At 41.7% G+C, this 12650-nt stretch overlaps 1 protein-coding gene across 8 annotated transcripts in view; it reads right to left on the bottom strand.

Moving 5' to 3' along the window:
- map2 (microtubule-associated protein 2) overlaps positions 1–9545 on the bottom strand; it is a 96577-nt gene extending 87032 nt beyond the window's left edge. For all 8 annotated transcript variants that reach the window (XM_085765831.1, XM_085765832.1, XM_085765834.1 and 5 more), the window contains exon 1: positions 9421–9545. The gene's annotated coding sequence lies outside the window, so the exon portion shown is untranslated. The remainder of the gene's footprint in view (positions 1–9420) is intronic.
- Positions 9546–12650: the final 3105 nt, after the last annotated feature.

Genomic DNA, 12650 nt, shown 5'->3' with positions numbered 1-12650 from the left:
ACCTTTGGGAATCTCCAGTCTATTTATCTCTGTCATAGGTTATTGCACTTTGACTGACAGGATCTACAGGGGCAGCTGTCCTCTGCTATTCCTCTTCAGATGATGAGGCCTGCAAATATTTCATGATCAAAAAAAAAAAGAAATAAAGAGGAAAACATGAAACTGTTGTGAACATGAAAGTAACACCGGGTAGTTGGATGGTCTCTTTGGATCTTCTTTAGTCGATGCACTGCTCATTTAACGGTCAATGGTACCATGGAGGGTTTGGCCAGTATATTTAATTAGTTTGTTAAAACATTGCATCAGGCCCATAAATGTTATGAAGCTATCACCAAGAAGCCCTTAGGTGAATCTAAAATTTTGATTTGTTGAGCATTAAACTACACCTAAAACGAATGTATATTTACTAGCTTTCTTGCAGCATGTTATTACTGTAAGACTGTCTTGCTGGTTATATTATTGCAATATCTGAGAAAGAGAAGGCCTAATTGCAGCATAACAATCACAAACTAGAGGTTGTACCCTTTTTCTAACCAGCTGTCCATTTAGCTGTGCGTCTATGCCCACACACTTCTCTGTGGAGCTTGTTATAAGGCATTCTGAAAAATGCAGGAAAATAGAGTGATGACTGAATTGGTCGAGAGAGACTGAAAGAAACTAAATTACAGCATTATGTCATGAAGTAAAGCCAGGGATGCACTCAACATCACATCTGAGACTTCAAAGATTTTTTTTCTCTTAACTCTATCATATAAAACTGTAAATTATACCTCAACACACAAGCATTCACTCCCACACAAAGACTGCAGGGATAAACACTTGTGCGCACACGCCAACACACACTGAGCGCGCACAGACTCAAGAAACATGCACGTATACTTTCCTAGAGGAGAGCAGAGGAGAGACATTAGGTGTGCTGTGAGTCAGCCTTATGTTTCAGCCCACACATGTACTTCTTATCAGATCTCTATCTGTCTGTCACGCACTGCTGGGTGAAGAGAATACGGTTCACTAGAAATAGTCACATCCTATAGACTCCTGACATCAGTCAGGTCCCGAAATAAATTCCCATTCAAAACTCGAGCTGCACCTTTTATTTATCAATTTATTCGCTTCGTATCTTTATGTGTCAGACATACATAATAACAAGTCATATTTCAAAATTCACATTTCAAATCGGCCTTTTTGTCCTTTGGAAGACATTGCCGAGCCAAAACATAAAGCTTTGGCGGCTGGCCTGTTGAAATCTGTCAGCCTGCTCCCTTGCAATATGGACTTGTGCAATAAACACATCACAAAAGGTTGCCTTAAATGTGATAAGTAAGTTTTATTTACAGGCCTCATCCCTTCACACTCACCTCACAAACCTGTAACCTGAGCCACACCGCTAGACGTAACGTAACAACTGTGGGCTACTGTTGGGAGACAGGAGAGGGTTGAATTAATGTTCTTCCTAATTGATTGGTTATGTGCAAGGTATCTATTAAAGCAGAAAGACACAAGATGCACAGCAAAATATTTGCATATCAATCCCAAGTCACATAGTCATCGCAATATTGAACAGTGTCATCACACATCTGACATTCTGCCGATATCGTGCAGGCCTACTGTTCCATTTCCTTTCAGTCTATGAATTTCTCTAGTACAGACCCAGTCCCATTTGATGCTTTGTGTTAAGCCAGAGCTCCCACTTGAGTGTACAGGGTGTTGTCAAAAGCACAACATTCTTGCATGCCTAAATACTCGGTTCTCAGTTTATCACGTGAAGCTAAAACTAATGCTGTCTAGTACAAAAGTCTGGACCCAAATCCTACCTGAATTCAGGGTTGTCAGGAAGACAGATATAGTCTGAGTGTTGGGACAGCCTCTAGTGGGACTCTCTTGACTGAGTTCAGCCTCCCCTCACGCTTAAGGTCAGCTAGCCTGACCCCAAATGTCCCTTAGCGAAAAACAGAAGCTCAACAAGACGCTTAAAAACTATATCACTGTGGTGTGTAGAAGGCAGAAATCTGTCAGTGGACATATTGGATGTGCATTCAGTGTAAGTCAGGTGAGGTCAGGCAACCCACCCTTGGACCACTGCCAAAAATGGAAATTACTGAGCTTAGAGTTGTCAGTGGCCGTTCCCTGACAGCACTGTCAAGAGCACAACAACTCAAGTCAGCATTCTGCAGTCCATCAGCGATTTGAGGCTGATCCAGGATTAGGACTTGCACTTTTTATTTTCTTTGATGATGGAACAATCGCTGAGATCTTCATTTTATGGAAATGAGATGAATGTAAAGGGGCTAAAGCTTAATTCTCATGGGTAAAACATGAGATCTGACATGGCCTGCTCAATGGAGATTAACTTCTAAGCACTTCAATTCAGAGGAGTTTCCTGATAAACTTCTTTTTTCTTTAGCCCATTATACCTAACCATCGATAAGTACGCTAGAATAACCCTACAAGTTATCTGGTGCAGCAGCAAACTAATAAAAAAAATACATGGAATAACAATGCAACTGTAGGTATAACATAACACGTCATGACTCATGAGTAGCGACTATTTGTATTAGACGCAAATTAGCAAGGTAAAGTTCTAGACAACCAAATACGAGTATGCAAATGTTGCCACATGTCATTTCAAATGAAAAGAGGAAAGACCTTGACCTTATCTCAGCAGCTTACAGACAGACATCCAGGTCCTGTATTCAGGGTGTGAGTTTCTGTAAGTAAAATCACATCGGCAATTGTGTCCTCAAAAAGTTCATGTGATGTTACGTTGCAAGCAACGCATAATCAGCCTGGCTAACAGCTTGGACGCACTAGACGCGGAACCGAAGCGCAGCGCCGTGGAGCGCAGTGCGCGCGCCTGGAGCGCTTCAGTTCGGTTCATTTCTATTTTTCACGCGAGCCGCGCGAGCCGCGCGCGCCGAGAGCGCCGTCTGTCAAGCTGGACAGACGTGGTCGTACCAGACAGGAAGTCGGGCACAGAAAAGGCGAGAGAATCCGGTAAATTTTCAAAATAAAATAATTAAATGATGATTAATTAAGTTGTTGCTTGTCCATCTAAACATATTTGACCGTTGCGTCTGCACATGAGACACACAGACACATGTTTAAAATGACCTGTGTGTGGAAAACCGAGTGAATACGAGTATGAACGACTGCAGTCGATGTCTGACCGGCGCGGAGAGAGGAGGAGAAGTAGCTCCCAGTGCAACCACCCAAGCGCCCGAGAAGCCGCGCGCGGTGCGCGCGCCCAGCTTCCGCGTGCAGTGCGTCCAAGGGGTGAGGCTAACATAATAAGTTATATTAGCCAGTTTGGTAGGTAGGCCTGTCTCAATTATTACATAACTGCCTGATCACAGTTGTTTGAGCTGACCACAATTATTTTGCATAATCTTTCAAATTGTTTCCATTCATCTGTTTAAAAGAAACAGCTGGATGAAACTAACAGAAGTGTCATATTATCATTCCTCATCTAATTCTGCTGCTTGAGGTTTGAATGGTCCTCTTCTAATCACGTTGCGCCCCCTTCTTCTGCTGCTTAATTTCTTATATTTGACGACCGCATTTCGATGAGCATCTGTTGACATAAGCATCATGGATTTAGTTGGAAAGACTAAAGGCAAACTGAAATGCAGTTTTATTCATATGTTCCCATCTTTAATGCCAATAAATGGCTCTACTTAAAGCAGAAGAACTTCTATAGAGTGTTTGGTCTGAAACACGGGTCTGTCAGTCACTCTGCTCTGCTCTGAGCCGAGGAGAAAACATTTATCGTATCCTACAGTTTTTATCCAATGAGGAGAGAGAACGGCATGCAGGGCTGTGTGTGCAGCCAAGGGACGCCGTGAATGTGGCGACGTAGGGACGAGGACTGTTATGGTGCGTTCAAGGAAACTCGTATTTTTCCGACCGTGAAGTCGTATCAGTTTGATCTGGTACGAGTTCACCGGTCGGAAGTTACGAGTGGCCGTTATAGTGACTTTCACCGGTAAAACAGGTCGGAAAAACACGAGTGGGTTGCCTGGAACGCTACAAAGTCGTAAGTTGTGACTTGAAGCTGTAATTTACGATTTCAAAAGCCTGCCTGGAACGCAGCATTAGCGAAAACGACCGGACCACTTACTTCTGCTTTAATAATAATAATAATACTACTAATAATAATAATAATAATAATGGTTTACATTTATATAGCCAGGGCTGACCCAAAAAATTCGAAGCTTCGTTCGTTGCCATGGTAATCGATCATGAAATGAATTTTTTCCCCCCTCCTTTTTCCCTTTTTGTCACCGGTTCTCATAGGCAATTGTTACATTAAAATGAGTAGGCGACTTGGCATCCTGGAAACCTGCCTGATTTTGGAGATATGCAGTGTTTGTTTGCCATTACTTTCATTATTTCCGCTCGCGCACCCCGCCGCCACCACCCCCCCCACCTGTCAGACGTTACGGTCGCGCACCCCGCCGGCCGCCGAAGCTTCGATTATAATCGATTTCATGTCCGCGAAGCTTCGACTATCAAAATATGATAATCGGGTCAGCCCTATATATAGCGCTTTACTATTGATACCCGATACCCAAAGCTCGTACAGAAACCATCATTCATTCATACCACATTCACACCAGTGGTGGTAAGCTACATGTGTAGCCACAGCTGCCCTGGGGCAGACTGACGGAAGCCCTGCCAGGCTGCCAATGTACCAAACAGCCCCTCCGGCCACCACCATGATCATTCATACACATTCATTCGGTAAGGTGGGTAAGGTGGTTGCCCAAGGACACTACGACAGAGACTGGGAGAGAGTGGGATTCAAACCGCCAACCCTCTGATTATTGGACCACTGAGCCACTGCTGCCCCCTTCTTCTTCATAGGTGTATGTGTATATATTTTAGGCTTACATTATAATAGTGGCAGAAAAAGACAATTAAATCGTTAATTGCAATTATTTGTATGGAAATTAATCGTCAACTAAAATTTCATGATTATGACTGCCCTATTGGAAAGTATAAAGGCTGAGTTATAACAAACGGCCCACACATCACAGACCCCACTGCTGCAACAGTCTAAACTCCAAGTGCTGCAGGCTGTTTTACTTTATGTTGAGTAGGAAGGCCATTGTTCAGTGAAACATTCGATCAAAGCGCCAAACCCCTGAAAACTTCTCCATGCTCCAGTACCCTGGAGCAAGGCACTGACTCCACCAGCTGCAGCTTTCTCTTCTGTACCCGACCCTGATCCGACAAGAACAATCTCCCTACATGTGTCAATACCAGTGTACTACGACACAGGCATTTCAGATACAATCTTCACAACACATTAAACAAATACCCACTGTAAAGCCTGACCTGATATGTGGTGGAGGCATTAAATTGTTGCTATGTCGGCATCCTTGGCCCCGTGCCCTCAAACTATAAAACTGGATATAAGCAGCCAGCTAATGTACAAAGCTAAGCTGTTTATCAGTGACATGCTAGTAGTTTATGGAGCCTGTATTCCAGCTTGTTTTATGTTTTTTACTCCTCATCTTTCAAAAGAAGAGAGGTCAACTTTGTGTACAGTACAGAGATAAGAGACTGCATCGAGGCAGTTCACAGTCACTAGCTGATGCTGAGCAATCAATAACTTTAACCAGTTGTCAGTTGCTAACGTTTTAGAAGTGACATTCAATACTGTGTTCCATTAAAAAAAATCATAACCCCACAATAAAAAAGTCACTCTCTTTTTTTTTTAAGCAAAAGGCAAAGTATCTTTTCACTTCCTCCTGAGCATGTTTACCAATGGACTAATCTTCCAGAAACCTGGGGTGCTTCACTCAGCCAGAGAGGCAGAGAAAGGCGAGAGATTGGCGGCTAGTTGGCAGACACGGCTGTTGGGTGTGTGGGTGCTCCTGCCAAAGCTACCATCGAGTGTCTCTCCTCTTTCATACAAAGAGCCTTTCCCAATTTCTGGCTCACACACACACAAACACACACGGAGCACATTACATCATCTTTGAATGTGACAAGTGAGGACTGCCTGTTTGTGCCTTTGTGTGCATCTATGTGTGTGTGTGTGTGTGTGAATGACCAGCTGACTAAGTATCTTTGTAGGAATCAGGATTAGGTTGCCTCACTGACACACTGAGCTTATGTAAAGCTGACCTACAGTATGTGCTGCCACATGAGTTTGATCTGCTGCAGTGCTGCCGAACACAGATGACACCTCCGCCTGGACTGTTCACTGTGAAGGCCGACTGCACCTAAGACAATGAAATGAATCACTTCAGTGTTACCGTCCCAGATGTCAGCGGCTTTGGGTCGTCTTAAGGGAATGTCTTTTTCCAGCACGAGGTTCACTTTTTCAATCGTTTACATTCAATCTGAACTTCTTTTTATTTTTCAGTGTTTGAACATTTGCCAAATAAACATATTGAGACAGGAATGTAGTGACGCAGCATTACTCTGCAGTAGTCCATTAGGCCAAGCAACACATGGCCCGACAACAAATCCCCATTTTAACCTAATTAGCTAAACAATCTTACCGTGACCTGAAAACAGATGTTCACTGTCTATGTTCGTGGGATCTTTAATGCAGTAGACAACTGTAACAGACAATGCAGGTGTTCACCTTTGCTTGCTCAACACTACTTAATGTTATGTCTTCCTTTGATATGGTTTTCCACATCTCAGCAATGCAGTTTATGGGTAGGCTAATTAATACAAGGTAAAAAAAAAAAGGCCAGAAATGGATAAATGGGTTAACAGTCAGATAACTATTGGTTTTAAGGTATTGTTTTTTTTTTAACATATGAATGACACTTCTCTGACACTATTGTATTTTCAGGTTGCCTCCGTCTTGCCTGTTAAGACAAAAGGTACTGTAGAGTTTTAGCTTCAAGACTATATTTTTCAGTCTCTCACCTGTTGTGAGTCAACTATTTTCTTTTTTGCTAAAAGAGTGTTAATTTAAATGTGTTTAATATGTGTAAATTCAAACTTCCATAACAAAAGTTTAACCGTAGCTTCCTCAACTTTATCTTCAGGCACATCGCTCTCTCGCTTCAACTAAAACCCCAGGCTATGCCAGACAGACACCTCATGTTTAATTCATTCACATAAAACTCACCATGTACTGTATCTCAGTTGTCATCCACACCACTAGTGTATAATAGCATTGGGACTGATAGAAACACAAAGAACAAGAGGGCAAAAATTCTAAAGAAGACCATTGTTTATCAAAGAACCACTGCTCTGGTTCATATACTGACTGCATGCTGGACAGTCTGTCCTATCCAGTCTGCTGTATCAACCTCAAACAACACAGGCAGGTGATTAATTATCTCAGATACTGCTCACCTAATGAATATTCACCTAGAATCAAATTAGTTCTTTAAATCGATCAGTCATTTCTACTATGCAGATCATAGGAGTTTAAAGATGAGTTTCTAAGCGCTTCTGAAAAAAATGACTTGCTGCTTTACTGTAATTCAAGCATATTACTAAAGACTTTGGGTTTTAAAACATCTATATCAATCAATCAATACAACTTTATTGTCCCTGCAGGGAAATTTGTCGTGGACAGTCATGTGCCGCAAGTAACTGCATTACAAAGTACACAAAACAGATAAAAAACCAAGTACATTTGACATTATTCGCACAGTTCTCACATACACACAACTCTCCCATTCACACAAATACATATAAATATGGTAGATAAAAAGTACTGATGAGAACTATTAAAAACTCAAATAAAGTGCAGGAGTATCAGGAGCATTAAAAAGATTTAAAAAATATATATGTATAATAAAAAATTAATAATAAAAAGAAGCACAGTCTCAAGAAAAAGAATGAAGTAGGGATAACAACCCAACTAAAATTTAGCGGGTTTGTTTAGAAGTGAAATGGATGTAGGGAGGAAGCTGAGTTTGTATCGGTTACTTTTGCATCGGCTTGCTATATCTAGCATTCAGCACGTAAAAGGAGTAGAGACGTACATACGATCAAAGTTGCAAACACAATATGCAAATAATAACCAAATAATATTTCATAAATGAAAAGGAGGATTGGAAATATAAGACTATGATAGTGTGTGGAAAAGACAAAGCAGATGATACAGTTGCATGCTCCCAACCCTTACAGTCTAGAAGCATGTCATCACCAAAGCTTTGAGAGGAATAGAAACCAAGAGATGACCAGACTAGGCCACCAGAAACAGGAGCCCACTCCCTCAGCGAGGAGGAGCTCACAGCTTGCTGCCTGACCGTTCTTTCATGACTCAATGCATCCCAGCCTCATCTTGAATGCATCAGACATTTAAGTGTATCTGCACACACTGTAGCAAGTGGTCTTGACAGAGGGGAATCGATACCCAGCCCCTGTATGTAAATGAGATCTGACTGAAGCCTACATGTGCTGATTAAGACTTCGCTCATGCACAAGCTCAATATTTATTTAATATCTATTTAATATGAAGTAAAGGATGTCTGAGGTGCAACAGTGATCCAGACTCCCTCGGCTGCATTTGCTGTGTTAGAAATATGATGGAGCTGGGATTCAATAAATGAGATCAGGTCTCAATGTAGCCACCCTTGGTTTTAACATCTGATTAAATCAGCCCAATAGCATAAATGCAAGAGTTTAAAATTGATCATTTTCACATAAAACGTCATTGTCATGATGGGAATAGTAAACATGCACATATTGGGCTTAAATCTGTGTGATCAATCAGAGGGGGGCTAGCCAATATGACTCAGCACCTGTTTTTTCACACCCCTCTTTTTCTCACCCATTAGGGCGAATATATACGACTGTTATATCACTAAAGGGACCTTTTTCCAATTATGTTTTTCATCACCGTGACCTTATGTTATAGCTCCCTACAGTGTGGTACAGCATTACTATAGCCATACATCCGCGCACTGCCACCGCAGCAAGCCAAGTTCCCGCAGTGACCGCAGTAGGTGAAGCCTTTATGTTGCACAATGCAGACATTATCCCTTCAACCCATCAACTACATAAGCATTTCACGGAGTAATTGGTAGAATTACGGACGCGCTAATTAGATCAATCAATAACCTAGGGCTTACCTATCTCAGAGATCTGGTTTCTGGATCTGTTGATCAGCTGTGATTTCGTCAGACTCATTCCGCAACACTGCTCGTTTTAACCTGGCTGACAACACAAACGAGACAGCAGACACAGACTAACAAGAACCCAGACCCAGTTCTCCTGTAGACGAACAATGCGTCCTTTCTCAATCCACGCCACACAGAGAGGGGCACCTCATCATTTCAGCTCCAATGCTTCCTCAACTGTCCATTCACTGCCGGCTCTTAAGACTCTCTCATCGCCATTACCACATGCTGTTTTCAGTCACTGCCACTTTCAAACATTTGGTTGTATTGCAACGCTGTTACAGAAATAAAGAAGTGTCATATATTTATTTTTTACCTGTCCGGCGCAGTGTCTTCCAGCGCAACTCCTGCTCTGTCGGACACGGAGAGGCTCCGCAGCTTACAGTTACCGTAATGACCGCACTAGACGCGCCGCCATAGTGTAACGTTAGCTGCGCTTTCTGCTGATAATTACGGTAGTCTGGTCCTCCCATTTGCTAGAAATGGCCAGATACAAAATTAACTAAAATGTGACATAAATTCAACCACACATACGTCAAAGTACATGTAACTCACCTTATTTGTTGCTGTGCAAGGCAGCAGTGCCAATCTTGTAGCCTCTGCAGTCTGAAGGTCCTCAAGACAATGAAATACTGTAACCTGCTAGCTAACATTAGCCCTGTTCAGTGTCTTGCTAATCACAGGAGGCAACAGGTGATATTAACACACGATTCAACACGCCGTGCCTGTAGTCCTTGCATGTTTGATAATAAAACTTGTCTGGTACAGACCTGTTGCGGTTGGCTAGGGGCATTGTAGCCTGCAAATGTTAACAAGAAGCTAGCTTCACCCTGTCCCTATCTTGAAATTTTTAATTTTCAGCGCGCGCCCGTTTTTCAACCTACTAATAATACGTTTTCATGTCAGGGCAACTTGCAACCACAGGGAGCTTTATCGCCACCTACTGTTGAGTTTTTATAACGATTTTATTTATTAAGGGAAACAAATATTTCATTAACATTTCCAGAACTTTTAAGGGGGAAAATGCTCACAAATACATTGTGAAGGAGTCTATGTTCCTCTTTCCGTATTTTAGGGTATAAAACACATTTACCAGTCTCCTTTTGATTTCAGTTTCTCACATTTTGCAGATGGATGTTTTCCAATAAGATGTAATAATGAATTCAGCTTGGTATGAGATAATCTCACTCTGTTCTCTACCCCAACACATCTCCAAAGTCTTCTCCACTTCACCCTCCTGCTGGATTTGATACAGATGTCTTCCTGAAACTGCAATTTCATAACAAATATCTTGTCTACATTTTGAACTGTTCAATGCTGCACTAGGATCTGAACCATAGATCTGAACACATTCTGTCTCAAACCTGCTAATCGCAGGGCCACAGAGGATCATTGTGGAGGGATGTCAGATGCTTTTCAGTTGGACAGAAACCACAGGTGTTGTTAATTGTTTTTAATACAAATTATTAAATATATTATATGCCAAATGTGGATAATAGGAAGTTAATACCATGTGTGTTTGTTTAAAATCTGTAAAACACAACATAGGCTATATAATATTCCAAATTTTCAATACTCAAAGGTCAACTAATTTCAGAGCTGCTGTCAATGAAAATAATTGTCCATGGTGTAAAAGGGAACATTGGGGACATAGCCTTATATTTAACATGGTAAGAACTAGCCTATTACATGTATTGTTTTCACTGTGGCAATGAAATAGTATGCAATGCTGGGTTGCAGAGATGTTCTTGGAGGTGTTAGTGCTCCCCCCAGAGTATAACCACTCTAGTTACAACCATGTTCAATATAACAATGTACAGCACTACGCTTCACAACTTTTTCCATACATATATTGTTTACTGTGCTAATGTGAAGGAACAGCAATTCACATCCCCCTATTTTATTCTGTTAATTCCAGTTAAATGTTACTGAAGCGATTAATGTTGGCTGAAGCTGACTTTTAAAGGAGCAGCATGCCCCCATGTGGCCACCAGAGGTTAATTCTGCCTGCCAGCCATCAGTATCAGACAGTACAAGTCTGGAGCATCACACAGCCTAGAAGTGGCTGGGCAGATTTTAGGTGGACCTCCTTCTGCAGAGGGGATACTGTTGACTCTCATTCACAGACAGGGGTGCCTCTTGTTCACTTGAACACCTGAGGAGAGAAGCAACTAGCCAAAGTGGAAGCGACATTGTTGGTCTGCAGTTTTTGGTACTTAAGTCTTGGAAGAGAGGGAAGGGCAAGAATCCACCTATTCATACTGTATATGCTGGCTTATCAAGCAAAAATGTTATATTATTTCAAGTACCTGACCACATGTAGATTTTCTAGAATAAATGTGCTGTTTCCCAGTAACCTGGGAAATACGTTTGATATATGACCAAGAAAGGGATCCTGTTTAAGTGGGAATCCTTTTCACTCTTACTCGGCCTGGAATTAGATAATTAGAATCTGTGAATTAATTATATGTGATTGGGTTTCTAACTCTGGGAACCCAGCCTCTCATCCCTGGTATGAAGTCACTGACACACATACAGATGAGAGGTATGACCTTGACCACCATCTGCCCATTAGGCCTGCTGGTACTGTAGCTGTGAAGGATATCATCAGAGGAGGTTTGCATATGGGATCAAAGTGTGAGCTATTTCACTGAGACTATGACTTTAGAAAGCTATGACCTCCATAAATACACAGTTATGGAGGTTATAGCTGTAGTTAATCACTGAAATCAGTGAAATTGCCTCACATTAGCCTGAATTAATGACATTTTACTTAATTACACTTGGCTGAATTTGTGGACATATTTCACATTGGTGAAATAAAAACCAGAGCTTCTGATTGATCAGATGCTTTTCATCATGTCTATTTTTAGACTTGCGAGGGACTAAAGTGCATACAACTATTTGACAAGTAAATAATATGCAGTTTTCAAATATAACCTTTAATAACTTAATGCATGCAATCTGTCATTTTAGTCCTTTGACATGCATGCTACACTCACCAGCAAAAGCTGTGGGGAACCTGTAAGTCGAAGTTCTTTTCTACATGTTGTAGTAAGTTCTCCCCCAGTACACTGTTTAATTTTACTAGGTGAGTGTAATGATGAGATGCATGCAATCTTTCAGATCACACTCTCATCAATGATGGGCTTAACTCCACCACTGGGAGTCACTTGCACAGCAAAAAGGATGTGATCCCTCACCAGCTTCCCTCTCTGAAAAATAAAGGTGTTTTTCTACATTTATGCAGGCAGTGTGTGTTTCTGCACTGTCTGTCATGAATCATCGATCCATTGTCTATACCACTTATCCATACAGGGATGCAGGGACATGGGCGGCTGGAGCCAATCCCAGATGACATACAGCAAGATACACCCTGGACAGGTCCCTAGGGCTGATATGTGCCTTACAGGGCTGACATACAGACAGACAACCTCATACACTGGTATTTATATCTATGGGAAATATAAAAGCTGCAGAACCTGGAGAGAGTCCATGTGGGCACAGGGAGAACATCTACAAACCCCAATCCTTACCCAGAAAGGC

The sequence above is a fragment of the Trachurus japonicus genome, chromosome 21 (assembly GCF_045865225.1).
Source record: "Trachurus japonicus isolate A0001 chromosome 21, Traja_1.0".
NCBI classification, from domain to species: Eukaryota; Metazoa; Chordata; class Actinopteri; order Carangiformes; family Carangidae; genus Trachurus; species Trachurus japonicus.
Note: the sequence above shows the minus strand (reverse complement) of the source record. Positions and strands in the feature narration are given on the sequence as shown.